General features: G+C 40.9%; 2 non-coding genes across 2 annotated transcripts; one reads left to right on the forward strand and one right to left on the reverse strand.

Moving 5' to 3' along the window:
- Positions 1–6,358: 6,358 nt before the first annotated feature.
- Positions 6,359–6,432, forward strand: Trnat-agu (transfer RNA threonine (anticodon AGU)). The gene has a single exon. It is a non-coding gene; the product is annotated as a tRNA-Thr (tRNA).
- A 5,166-nt stretch (positions 6,433–11,598) lies between these two features.
- Trnac-gca (transfer RNA cysteine (anticodon GCA)) lies at positions 11,599–11,670 on the reverse strand. Its single transcript has one exon. It is a non-coding gene; the product is annotated as a tRNA-Cys (tRNA).
- Between the last annotated feature and the right edge of the window lie 3,520 nt (positions 11,671–15,190).

Consider the following 15,190-nt stretch of genomic DNA (forward strand, 5'->3'; position numbering starts at 1 on the left):
CAAATGTGAAAGATAATCACCTGTGAGGATAATTTATAATACACGAATCATCTATAAATTTATGTCAGACATGCACCTACCCCTTTATAGGTAAATCATTTTCCTCTTTTATAAATACGAACTTTCCTTCAACCTTCCGAAAACATTGATGCCAGAGAGAGAGAGGGCTAATAACAGAAAATATTGGAAAAATTAGCGTCCCGACGTTCCCCCTTTTTCATTTCTTTCGCGAATCCGCAGTCGTTCCGCTCTGCCAGGCGGAAAATCTCCAAAGAAGTTCGCGTAGAAAGTGAAAGAAACAAATGACGGGGGTAGAAAGACGCAACGTGAAAGGAAAGCTCGGCGACGTTTCGAGGATGTCGATGGTTGGGAAAGAAGGGAGGTAGAATAGTATCGCGCTAATCAAGACCGATGGTCAATAATGGCGGCCACGGGTTGGTCGGTCCCGAGTCCAACCTACCCTTTGGGCGTCGGGCGTGTACGTGGGTGGTTTAAGCCGCCACTTCGACTCTCTGGAGTCGACAGGGGTTGATTCTGGCCGGTGCTTGAGAGAGAGACATATTTTTATTGTACCTAGGTGAATCACTGCTACGGGGCCCCTTTCTATGTGTTATTTACTCACGCCGCAGCGATGGGAACAACGTGATTTTCGATCATTTCGATGCGGGTGCAATTTTAATAAAACAGATACCAGGACCTTCGTTTGCTTGTTTTCTTGTCTGTGAGATTGGTAACTTTTCTCTTGAGCTTCAACTCGAGTCTGTCCAACATTTTTGTAGACATTTTGAATGTAACCAATCTAATATTCTCGTAGTTCGAGGGCTGCAAATTACCTTTCATTCTTTATGAACATTACTACAGATCTAAAATATGTATTCTGTATTTAGCTTATGTATTATAATAAAAATATCATTGTTATTCGATTGAATACCGTGACGAATTTACTGCAGTTCACTAGATCTTTTGTGTAATAGCTTATATATTATAATAAAAATATTATTTCTATTCGATCGAATACTGTCACGAATTCATTTCAATTCACTAGATTTTTAATAAAAGTTTGCGATATCGTGCCCCGTTGAAAGTTTCTTAAAGAGTCCTTTGCAATAAGGTTCGTAACTTTAGAAATTCTAATGGTTCCTTCCCCAAAATTTGACTCTAGTTTTTGTAATGGATCTACATGTATGTAATACTCCATTGACTCCATGCACTAAATATTTAAGTAGTGTAAAGTGGAAAAGTCGAAAGTGGAAAAGTGGTAATGTGATAAAATGATATATTAACATTAACATATTTTTATTGCTTAGTTTGTTCGGAATGTAAACGCGTTCGTCTCAGAAAATAAAATAATTCGAAACTTTATTACTGCGTTTCTACAGCGACGACAGAAAAGGAATCGATTTATCAGGAAAAATAAATAAAGTATACTACAGAAACCTAGCTGAAATCTCTTATAAATAATAGTGTCCCTCTCTTTCCCCAAAATTTGATCATCAGCCCCATTTCCAAGTCTCGTCGTTGCTTCCTCGGAGTCCCACCCCCGTATTTCGTGCATATCTGTCCCGGACAATGAACACTATGCCATCGGAAACCCTAAGACGACGGATTTGCTCGAAAACGAACCGTAGGATAAATCGAGGGCCCATCGCTGCCGCGCTCGCGCGAATGGCGACTTACGTGTGCACATGTTCCTGAATAGACGCACATCCAGAGGGTAGCGTCGACCCGTCGGATCACCCGTTGGATGCACTCAACGAAATTAAACCCGCGTTCCTCGACCTCGGACCGCCGTCACGTCCGGCCGTGATACCGGTAAGGGTTGGCCTTTGCCACGTTTTGCGCGCGCCACTTGAAACTTATTCGCGCGAAATTCGGTAGCCAGGAATCTTAAAATGATGCCCACCTGTTCTCGCCCCCACCCTGCCCCCCTCCCACGGAGCTACTACAGAATTAACCCAAATTTCACCCCGAGAGCGCCTCGAGAGCTAAGACGACTCTCTGCATTCTCTTAAAAGCGCGAGGGTGGCAACTCCTCGAGGAGCGAAACTGAATATCCTCGCACCTGGTTTGGTAGCACTTACTGTTCCAAGGAAACTGACGTAGAAATTGCCGAAGGAAAGGGGTAAGCTTTAAGACTCCGTTTTGAAAAAATTGGAGGATAAGAAGCAGGCAAGTTGGTGGATTTAGGCGGACGTTAGGTGGAGGTGGTGTGTTTTTAAATCCCTTGTACTCGAGGGATTTTTCTCGCGATGCTTTCGTAGCGTTCTAATTACTACGAGTGCCAAGTTTAGATCGACTTTTTAATCGCGTTTGCATTTCGCAAAGGGTCAATCGAATTATTCGCGTTACGAAGAAATTAATCCGTACATGTTTAAGATCGGTGCCAAGAAAAATTTGCTTTGCTATTTTATTATCCCGACGAGGTAGCTATCGAAGTGCACCTGGTATATTCCTCGTAAATTTTTCAAGCTCGGAGTACTGTTTATAGAATGATTAGCAGTTGCTGTGTATAGAACAAGAGATTCTTTCCTTGTTATTTTAACATGTCTGGTCCGATCTATCTAGTACAGCATCAAACATGCAACGACAGACTCCTTTACGAATTCTTCCCTCAACCCCAGTGTTGTTCACTATCAACCATCGTCAGACTATACGTCGCAACTTTTTATTTTTCCATTAAATATACTCGAATCGAGTCTCCTTTTGCTCCCTTGACTAATGTAACTCGAGAGTAACGGCTCGCGGAATGGAAATTGGGTTATGAGTACGAAAGTACGACGGCGAGGGTCCTCGAACGACTCGAAAGTATCGAAGCGTCTCGTTGGAAAAAAGAGGTTTTTTCAGATCGCCGCTCTGCCATCGGAAGTTACTCGCTTTTTTCCTATTTCTCTTTCTCTCCTTCCCTCTTCTCCTCCCCCCCCCTCTCTCTCTCTCTCTTTCTCTCTCTCGTTCCGCTGAACCAACCGGGGAAAAATGCTTGGCGAGCCCAGGCTTGGAAAAATGTAGAGCACGTTGACGTTGGAGCGAGGGAGCAGACGAGAGGATATCGAACCGACAAGTCCAGAGGCGGAGTTGCCCCACCAGGTTTCCATGGAAACGTGACACTCTCTTTCGGGCTTTTCGAGCTTTTCGAGCTGTCCCGAGCTTTTCGAGCTTACCATGCTCGCTCGCTCCCCCGCTTTTGCACTACCCGTATCGGCGTCGCCGGCCATCCCCTTCGAGGAACGATATTTCGCGTTATTTTTCCTCAAAACCCTAGGAAAAAATTATTTAGTTTTCCCCGGGAAAAACTGATACCTGGCCAGTTTCCGCGTCGTTGCTTGTTATTTCTCGCTCGCGTCGTTTCTCATTTCCATTTCCCAGTCGAACCTTCGCGCCTTTTGCTGCTGGCGGTCCGAGAGCGTCGAATTTCACGACGATTCGGACTTTGTGCCGAGCGAGACCAACCTACTGCACGACCGAATCGCGTTCATTTTTAATACAGCCAAATTGTTCCAAGTGTTCTGTGAGTCTGTATATTGTTCGAGAACGCCAGGGTTCCAAACGCGCCAAGCTTTTAACCCTTTGCAGTACCAATTTTCTGATTTAAATAAATTTTTGTCGAGCCTCGCTCGACATAGGAACGCAAAGCATCGAGACAGCCTAAACTCTATCGCTGAGAACACAATTTTCCTATTAATACAAGAACCTAACGATGAATTATTAAAAAGGCTACGCACCCCTAAAATCGAACGGAGAAGATACTTCTTAGCGTTTCAACTACCCCGTCTCCTTAAAAATATCAAAATTGTTAGTATCCATCTTGAAAATGTACGTCGATGTTCGATAAAATTTCAGAAAATATTGGAATCGAAGACGTCACGACGTAGAAGGTAGAGTACTTGGAAAGTAGAGGAACAATTGGCAACGAAGAATCGTACGTATCTCCGGGACCGGGTACACAACCGGAAAATGCACTTTCATCGGGCACACATCTTGTTCTGTCCTTTCCAATGCACTTTCGTAGCTGGTGGCTCGGGCATGTGCTTCCTCGCGTGTGAAATGTCCCCACGATTTGCTCTTCGCTCTTTCACCCTTTCTTTCGTTCGCCAACCCGCCTATGCGCGACGCCTCCAAACGGCACCGCCGTTTATGCAAGTTAGAACAGCGTTTCTCAAACCCGTCACGATGGAAACTCGTATTACTTCCGACTAATCCTGTGTTAATTGCAGAATTCGTTCCACTTTCGCCCGTGGAAAATTTTTGACATATATTGGAAGTGATTTTCCAAAGTAAATTCCTTGTAATGAAAATGTACGACTTCGCAACGCGATCGAAATTGTTTCGGTACGATCGCCATTCGCAAAAAGTTTCATTTAGATCGGAATTTTCGGATTCGGAAGCCTCCCTAATTCCGCCATCGTCGATTTCGCGGTGCAACAGTTTGAGAAGCACTGTATTAAAACACATCCGCGCGCCTATCCGTCCGTACGCGATCGTCTGCGAGTATTCGTAAAGTGAGCGAGAAAGAGCCGGAATGACATATGCGGAACGTAGCCACCTCTATATTTTACTCGAAGCTATTCGCGAGAATTTACGAGAAGCACCCGATACTCTCTTTCTCTCTGTCTTCTCGCCTCCCTCGTCTACTCTTTATCCATGCATCCATCTTCTCGCTATCTTTCTCGGTTCCCTTAGCCTCGACCCTCCGCGCACATGGGAACAAGCCTGCATAAGATCTCGCTATTTCCCGCTTGCCGCCATCTGCGTAGGAAAAGTGCGCTTCTCTAACAAATTGTTTATTTAACGCTTTCAGTGGCAGACGTAATCGCGAAAATACTTACGAACGCTAGCATTTTCTTATACAATTTGAAACTATGTAATCTAACATTCGCGTTAGTATTTAGTTTCGCAAGCTCGCGAATTCTATCCAGACTTGTTTCCTTTAACACCCGATCTTCGGAATAAAGTTTTTCATCTGTGAAAATCCTTGTCACTTATACGATATGGATGATCGACGTGTGCGTTAATTACATCCGCTTTTATTACTACCGTGGTTGTACAACCGAATATATAGGATTACAGAATTGGCGTCTTTGGAATACACTCTTCGCCGTTTTGGCCATTTTTACCATATGGAAAAGAAAGTCTTACAATTCTTCCGAATTTTGTATTTAACTACATCTCCTGGTAAATATTTCAATTCCTTTATTTCTGCTAGCCTCGAATCACCCTTTCCCCACCATTCAAGCCATGTTTGTAATTTCTAACAAATTTGAAACTCTTACGCTTCTTCCAAGCCTAATTTTGTTATTTAACTACGTCACCTGATAAATATTTCAATTCTTTTATTTCTACTAGCCTCAAACTACTCTTTCTTCCACCATCTACGCCATTTTTGTAATTTAAAGCAAATTTGCGCAACGCGAAAGGACTATGCGTCTATACATATAACGGCAGGGAGCAAAGGACACGAGTAATTTAAGAAGCATCGATCGAATCACCGGGACCAATTAAATGAGGCTCGCGGAAAAACCGATTTAACGCGGAGGCGAGCTCGCCGCGGATTCCTCGGTGTTTTCAATATTAACGATCGAATTAATGAGATATTACGGAACAACGAGCAATCCACTTTCGCGGATTATTAGTGATTAACGGAGCGGGCGAGATAACTCGGCGAAAAGTGTGTACTCGCGTGCCTCGGGGCTACGTCTTTAATCTATTTCTTCGGCGAAATTGCCAGGAATCTTTTGACAGAAGGAATACTGATTACAGGTGCGCGGTGTGCCGTTTACGCATTCACAGAGGAGCCAATCACATTTCCAGAAACAAAATGTGTTACGTACGGGTGTGTACATTGTTCTAAATTGCAAATTGTAAAGGAAAAATTGCTTTGATGGCGGCCAGGGAGCTATGGAGATAGGTTTAAATTATTCTGCTTCTAATTTTACTTTGCTCGACGCTTTCCATTCAATTATTTGTATGCAAAAGGAATTTATCATAGAATTATATCAGAATTATTTCTTTGATTATATTTATCTCGTTTAACGTTATTATTAGAATATCGATCTATGTAATATGAATAAACTTCGAATATATACGCATTTATATTAAGCGGAAGTACGAGAAAATGTATGAGGTTGTACAAAATTATAAATGTACATAAAATAATTCATATGCTATTTAGAATACAGGACGTGCGCTTATGAAAATTTCATTTTTTTATCTGTATTTATAAAAATACGAGTTTGCATAATCATTTGCAGTCTGATGATAAAATATTGATGAAAAATATACCTTTGTAATTACGTACATTTAATTTTAAACGATAACAATGTATCGCAAGCATAAGTAGCGAAATATCTTTATGAATTCCAACGGCGCCGTGGCTTAGTTGGTTAAAGCGCCTGTCTAGTAAACAGGAGATCGAGGGTTCGAATCCCTCCGGGGCCTTTGTTCCTTAAAGATCGACAAGGATTTTTTTTTTTCCACTTTCTTCCCTCGCTGTAAAAGCGAAAAACTCAGAGGAAGCATAAGCATTCCGAAAAATATATTTTGAAACTCGTACTTTTGTTAAATGCTCGAAATACTCCTGTCATTCGAGCGAGCTAAAGTAATAAAATCCACTGGCGCGTCACAAATATTTACGAACAGCCAACAGTACGTTTCATTTGTCCTAAAAGAGCGTTCTGTTCCAAATAATGACACAGTAAATGTAAATATAAAACATCGTAAAACACTCGATGCGAATTGGAAGAATGAAGAAATCGATGAATGCACACGTAAAAAATATTTAAACATCCATCACGCAACGTCTATTCCCGAATCCTTTTCATCCTCCATACGTGATAAGTTTTCTGGAACTATTGCGAATATATTTTTAAACAAACAAAGAGAATGCCAAGGAGACTGTCGGTATCCCAAGTGTAATACGCTAGAACATTCGCACTGCCAGATGATGTTGCATAACGCGAATGACGTTCGCAAACGCGATAATGATTACATAACAATAAAATGACAGCAGTCGATCGAGGGAAACGCAAAAATGAATCCGTGTCCAGGAGACCGGTACCTTTAACTTATCAACGGACTTAATCGGCGGAAAGAGCGGCGAGCCCGCGTAGAAAAATTTGATAAGTGCTTATCAAAAGGCAATGAAAACTTTTTAATTGTCGAAGCCGGGTAATCCCGACGTGCCTAACGCGAGCGCCGCGAAGTCTGGCGCGGAACTTTGAGCAAGTTTTATCAGCCGTTATCTTTTATCTCGGTGCTTCGCCAACTTTTTAAACCTCTGCCGGCGGGTCAGCATTTTTAACCCGCAAGACGTAAAGTTAAATATTCACTTCATGAAAGTGCCGTAAAGGGGCACAGTTTCCTCTTCTTAGTGTCTTCCCAGGCTCGGAATATGGCGGCGAGGAATTCATTTACTCCCTTGCGCGAAAATACGCCAGGCTCCGATTTCTCTTATTTACAAGTTCTATTTATATTACTCTTGTTGTTTATTATGTCCATCTCGTTACATCTGCGTTCGCAGGAGTCTCGAATCTTAAATGTTTGAAATTATCCCTTTGGTACGAGCGCCTCAATTCCATAGGTTCGCTTTCAACTTTGATTAGGTGTAATGTTAATATATATGTCGAACCATCCGCGCTAGGTAAATTTAGGTATTTCGAAGCGAAGAATTCTTGCGTTTATTAAGAAATATTTTTAGAATAGTTCTCTTTTAACTCTCTTCGTTAGAACTTTTTAACTCGATTCAATGTTTAATGACGAGCTCGATGTGGGACGAGTTATGTACACGCAGTAACATGAACAAACCAATTAGCTGGTTAAGCGGCCAAACCCCCATGAAATTCAATTGTCTTCGCCCCATGCGTCTCCCAGCTAACCACCCTTATATTTTCATCCATCTCGAGCACCGTGCCCGGAACTCTAACGGCCGTGCAGGCTCGCTATTAGGGTGTCAATTAAATTAGATCACCAGCCGACTTGGGGTGGCTTAACTGATAGAATGTCACGTATATACCAAGACGCGTTCTTCCTCGCCAAAAAATAGGTCGGAGGAAAAAAAGGGATGTGTCCATTGATCTCGAGGGAATCAATCGGAGAACGATCGTTTCTCAATCTCAAAAATGCCATTATTTATTGTCCTTGGAATCTATTATATTTATAACGGATTCACTCGATTTTAATCGCAATTGCAAGCCTGCACCTCGACAATCAGCTATACCGAGCCGAAATTCTAGAAATTTGGATTCCATACGTTAAACTACTAAAGTAATATTTTTTTCTTTTTTTATTGCTGTTTAAAATATTAACATTCCAAAGTTTCTTTCAAACATTCCAAACATTGTCCTTGGAATCTATTATATTTATAACGGAATTTGGAATCCATACGTTAAACTACTAAAGTAATATTTCTTTTCTTTTTCATTGCCGTTCGAAATATTAGCTTTCCAAAATTTAGAGTCAATATTTCACCTCCGAGATACTGATCATTTTCTGAGTAATGGAATCCGTAGATTAAGAGCAGTTTCAAAGTGAAAATTTATAAATTGAAAGCTACACGTTTTAACTTTCTAGCATCGCTGTTTAAATTAGTATCTCTAATATGATTGCTTTTTAACGATCGATGATAGAGAGATTGATATTACGGTGGAATTGGACGTCGATTACTATTCGTGTAATGCACGGACTCAGCAATTCAGAAACACCGGTCCGCAAACTTTTATATCGTACGCTCCTTTTTGCCTCCCGGAAACTTTTCTCCTTCGTGTTACCTTCGGTCAGCAGAATTCTGAATTGGTTTCCATCTTGGATTCCCCTGAACAAAGAGACGGTCCCGCAGACCGTAAGGAAACGAGGGAAAATTAAATTAGCGGTGCGCGCACGAGAATTCTTTCAACAAAAATCTAATTTCACGTTTCGTCGATGTTTCATCGAATTTCCTTCGCGATATAATCGAGCGCGAGTTCAACATTTTCGAGTTTAAGACTTTATCGACCGTGAACACCGCGTTTAACGCTTTCTCGTAATCTTTAAAGGTAAATAATAAAAAAATAAAAAAAAATAAAAATAGTTCCTGTAAGAGCAACGGGTGTCGAGATCAAAAGAAGATGGGGGACGTTATTGGACGTAATAGTAAGTTATATTCTACAAATCACTCGACTGTTTATGAATAATTTAAACGTTCAGACCCCTGGATATTGGGTTGGGGTGAGACTCGCAATCCTCCTAGGACAAAACGCAGAAACCCCTCAGGGACGGAGACCCTTTTGTTGCCGCCTTGCTGGTGGTTGAAGCAAGGATCCTGCTCTTTGAACCTATCGCACGTGGTAAACCGCTGTTTGCGTTGGTCTTCCATGTTGCACCACCCCGTGCGCGCAGGGGTTACGAATTCGCAAATAGACGCGCACGGAAATATTAAATTAGGGAAGCTGTGGTAGCGTGCAAAATTTACATTGCGCATTCGATACTTTAAAAATCCTTGTAGTTTATTATACATCGCACTCTGTCTAGCTTGAGTTGCGTTCAAGAAATACAAAGTTGCGTTCTCGAGAGATAACCAACTTCTAAACTTGAAACGAAATCGTGTATTTTTTATAATGGGTATTCGAAAAAGTTCGTGGCGTTTCGTTGATCGATCAGTCGGTGAATTCTACGAAGAATTCTTGTGAACAAATTTGTGGTGTTTACGAATCAAATACTCCATCGAAATTTTCATCTCAAAGATGCATCACGCTGTGGTCGACCAATCACAGAACGATGCGACGAAATCATGCAAATGGTTCAGAAACGCCACGAACTTTTTCGTATACCTAATATCATCGAGTTTGGTGATACGTAAATCCTGACTTATCGTCGAGTAGAGAATCCTTCTAAGATTCCAGCAGAAACGTACGTGCCACCCCTAATCTTCGAGCATTCCCAGCAACTTCAAGAACTTGGAGCCTCTCGCACCTGAAGCGTTCGGAAGCACGAACTGTCGAACAACGATAAAACAAGTCCGACAACCGATCCGATTGACAGGGCTCGTAGCACCTGACCGTAAAATTACACGAATCGATGCTCCTTTTATGAGCTCCCGTTTGGTTTGAGCGACTAGATCGATCTAGTGATTCACGTCGCTGCTCATGAACGAGAAGCTACCTTCAGGGTGGATCCCTAAGCCTCGTGAATTGAAAGCATTGTATTCGACGCAGGGCCGATCATTGCCAGCGATAATGGCGGATTAGCGCGGTCCCATCTGTCATTTGACTTACGCAGAATCGCGTACAGCGACGATACCTAATTCATTATCGGGGGTGAAGCGAAGTAGCTCGATCTTGGATTGATTTCGAGTATTTAAAAGTATTTAAAACAAGGAAGGGCTGTGACTCGTCCTCGAAAATAAGAATCAAAATATAAATCCAATTTCGACGGGATCATCTTGTAATTTGCTCTGTCCTCGCCCACTCGTGCTGTTCTTCGATGCTTCTATGGAGAACGTCGTTTCTTCCTCGTATTTTATATTTGTATTAACAGGAAAAACATGGTACGCGGTATCGTAACACTCGGAATAAATTTAATATTCACTGTACACGGTAATAGTAAGTAATTTGTTAATATTTTAATATCTATTAGTTTGACCAACTAAATATTAATTTCTGGCAATAGTTAAATTAATTATTAACAGAATTCGTTTAAACAATGGCCGAGAATATGATACCTTTCGGTAATTGAAAATTAGATAAAGAGTAATTAAATTAGTTTGCATTCTCTACCTCGTTCTGCGTGTAAATACTTAACTTCGATACACGTTTCGAAGAACGCCAGCAGACACGAGTACGGTGATACATAGGAGGAGTTGAGATTGCAAGAACGTAAATTCAACAAACGGGTCAAATTGGGAGACTTACGCCGGATATACATTTCATTTGGCGATCGACCAATTGGCCTGATCATCCGAAGCACTGCGGGCATTTCACGGATTTCGACGAATATTTCGCAGGGGCTTTACGGATTTAACGTTAACCGTCGGAGCAGGTGGTTCTCGCTCCAAACATTCATCTAGCGCGGTTAGGCGACCTGCGAATTGATCGACGACCCTGCCGCCCTTATGGCGGTTCACCAGAAACAACGCTTCGGTTCGCACTACTCGTGTCAAGGGGATGGAATTCCACGATGGTCCCCGAAAAACGAGAATATTTTCAGAAATACAAAGAAACTATACCGGGAGTTGTTACCGAACTTTTATTTTATTGTCTTTAACAGTGACCGGATGTGTTTTTAAGGTAATCTTCTAGGTAGCAGTCACGATGGTAGACAGTTCACAGATAGCGTAGAAGGCGTTTGCATTAAGTACGCAAGGAAATAAAGGAAAAAGTGAGTGATAAATAGTGGTTGATAAAAGAATGGACTGACGTTTAAAGAAGCACTAATAGCGAGTGCTTTATAAATAATTTATTACGTGTTACATCTTATCTCAAAGTGTCCACCGCAATTACGACGAAGAGCATATTTTGTTATTAACTAAAGGAACTTTAAAAATAGCAATAATACAGAATATTTGAAATAGTTCGCGTAGTATATGCGTAAGAAAAATAGTTTGCATCGAGTAAGAAAAGAAAAAAAGAATCAAGGGGGCACCCGGGTTTGAACCGGGGACCTCTCGATCTGCAGTCGAATGCTCTACCACTGAGCTATACCCCCAGTTGACATAATCTTGGATGGTTTTCGTCATGTTCTGCCAGAATATACGATACCGTTCACTAAAAGTATCGAAATTTGATTATTTTCGAAGCAAGTAAAATACCAGCCCCATTCGCACGCGTCTCTTATTTTCGATAACAATAAATAATACTTCGTCCCGTAGCGTTCGCATTTATAATGGGTATTCATAATGGGGATTTAACATCGTACATACATGTATATCTTTGTTTACACGTAATTTATCGGGACATACTAGATGTCATCTAAAAGTATACTATAATTACTATAATTTATATTACGGATCGAAAAAAAAAAAAACTTCATTATCGATTTAATAATAATAACGTCGTGAACATGGAGATAATTAATAATAAAATTCGCTACATTTTGCAATATCACCTTCGATCAAGGCGAGAATTATATTATATAATATTAATCAATATTAATATAAATTTTAATACCGAATCGTAATGTAATTAATCATGCTAATTTCTTAATTTCTTAATTTCCATAATTTTTAATACACTCCTGTCTTGATTTATTTTAAAACCCCCTGACCTCTCGCCATAGATTTTACAGTAATTGCACGTCATCGATATCTGGCAGAGGGCGATATAAAAACAGCTCTTGTTGTCATACAAATAACCATGAGCCCAGCCCAGCCCCCCTACCCCCCTGTAGGGCACGGATGGCGACAGGTAGAGTTATATACCGAGGACCACCTAGTGGCTTCATGACTTAGCCATATGCCACCGTGACTAAGGCACACATGGCCGAGAATCGATGCGCACACGACCCCATAAAGGCACGGGATCCCTCAAAAGAAACTTCTGACACCACCGAGCTCGAACAGCGTGATCGTGACATCGACAACTTGTTTTTTCTCTTTTTGTCAGTTTCGGCGTCGAGTCAGGTGGACAAATCACGCGAATTCTTATCGGATCGAAACGTTCGATATAGAATAATGGTATAGTTTCAATTTCTTCTTTGATTTTCAAGATCTCTTTAACGAAGTGCTGGAATCGAGCATAATTAGCAAAATTAAGAAGAGAGTCAGAGAGTCAGAGAGAAAAGAGAAAGAAACATTTACATTTGAAAGATAAACTGAACGGTAGGAGATTAAAGAAGAGAATTCAATGTTTAAGTAAAATATGACCTTGCGCTTTGCAGATCGACTGGCGAACAAGAAATTCAGCAAGGTTTTCCAACCATCGTGATGATTTCTGCGATATTTCTACTTCTAGATTCTGTAAATGTTTTCGAGCAATTCTTCACCGAACAACGACGCGTTTTTCATTCTCTTTAAAGATCGACATTGTAGTTCTGCTAGTAGAAATTAATGTAAATATTCCGCACTCTGTTATCTGTCATTCTAACAGTGCTCGAAAAGCGTACTATTATTGAAGGACGATATTCGAATTCGAAATATCAACAGAGACCTTTTCCCAACGGGTTCGCGGCTAACTATAAAAATGAAACGAATCCAAACACCGAAGTCTTTGCAGCTTTCCGTTCGGCTCGCGAATTAATCCATCACAACAGTCACGATATAACTCACGCTCGCCTTTTTTCCACCTCTTGCGCCCGTCGTCTACGGTTCCGAAATTGATTGCGCAAACGTATTTAAATACACCGACAATTGAAAATTCGAAAACTCGATTCCTCTCTCGGTATAAATTTTAAAACAGCTCTGTTCCTCGCGATCTATTCGAATATATTCACCGCTAGGGACCTGTCAGCTTAATTTCGCTCCAGGAAATTTTAAACGATCTTAAATAATACATTTTAAACGATTAATCGATATCAAACCATGAAATCCATGGAAATATTATTTCTCGCAATTGCATAATTTTAACATTTTTAGGGGGTGGATTCTTTCGTTAAAAATGAAAAATGATACCGTCTTGTCGGTTTCGATCGATTGTGAATATGTGCAAGCCTTTCGTTCTTCGTTGTGATTCCACTTCTTTTGTTGTATGTCAGGAGGTGAGCTGTTATTCATGCAGAATGCAAAAGCAGATAGGTTAGTTCTTGACAGGCATCAACCTCGAAGACTATTCTGGCTTTGCACCAGCTGACACCATTAACCCAAATGTATGTGCCGTTCATTATGAAGAGAGTAGTAGATAAATTAATCACGTGGCTTCCCCGCGCATTCCTCGAAATCCCCTGATTCGACAATTCAAGACTGAATGAAAGATTCAATCGAGCACGAGGAAGTACTGTCCGAGGTTTATTCTTACACTCTGCGATGTAATCGCTCGATAATGTAATAATTTGTAGTAGTCAAATGGATTACTAACGATTATCTTCGTTCCAATCGAGTTTGGTTAAATTCACGAGGAGATGTTGAAACATTTTGTCGGAATGATTTCTTATTTTATTCACCCTCTAGAACACTGCGTACGTTTTATGTATTAGGTTGTCCCAAAAGTTTCTTTCGCTTTATTAATAAGTAATACATGCACAATAGTTTGTTTTACGTTACATTACATAATTGTGCACGATACATTTTGCTCCATTACCGTTACAACATGAATATCCATGAAATTAGGTTGTCTATTTATATAAACACGACCACATCAAATAATTGAGTGCAACTCGCGAAAGAAACTTTCTGGACAACCTAATACTAATAACATATTTCTAAATTTGCGTGACAAATTAGTTATAATTTAATGTACGTATCTCGGTCGTAATTTGCCAGGTGGAAAGTAATTCATGGATTGAACGGTTAATTTATTCCGAAAACTGTAACTGACAGTGCAAGGAACGAATAAATGATTTATTAACCACATCTTCAAAGGTGTAAATCATGTTTTATCACCCACACATCCTCGCTATCTCGACGACATTGCAGATACGTCGAACCTCACCGATAACGTATTGACGTCTTACCGATAATCGCTGATGACATATCTAATATAGGGTCGGGGCTATTCTAATAATTTAACATTCGAACATTAAACCTTCATAGAATCGAAACACACAGCGATTGTTACTTCGATATCTCGTTCTGCTACGTACGCTCTCATAGAATTTATGGCCGAGGGAAAATTAAAAATTCCATGGTTTCCCTTTATAATTAAATAGTAAGTTTACCTTTAGGGGGCGCAAAATTAATTTCCACCCCTTAACGTACGCCGGCGTGTATCTACTCGATCGTACAGCTGAAACTCCCTAAACAAATCCCAAACGAATAATACACAATTTCACTCCGACAAACGGATAAATTTATTTCATCTACAACAGCGGAACCTCGTTTACATCCAACCCCCCGTAGGTCTATCTCCTGAACCACGAGGAGGTTCGTAGCTAGGGTACAGCTAGTGGACCTCTGTCATCAGAATTATCAGTTATCGAAACTCATCCCCGACTCTGCTACCTTCTACCGAACATCCGGTTCTCGCCAAAGAGGAATCGGAAAGATTCGAGTGTCTCAGCCTGGTCCGATCGCGAAGGGTGCGAGTTGGGCGCGTGTGTTCCTTTCGGAGCGGGACCAGGTAAGCGGAAATGGGCC

Source organism: Hylaeus volcanicus, chromosome 5 (assembly GCF_026283585.1).
Source record: "Hylaeus volcanicus isolate JK05 chromosome 5, UHH_iyHylVolc1.0_haploid, whole genome shotgun sequence".
NCBI lineage: Eukaryota > Metazoa > Arthropoda > Insecta > Hymenoptera > Colletidae > Hylaeus > Hylaeus volcanicus.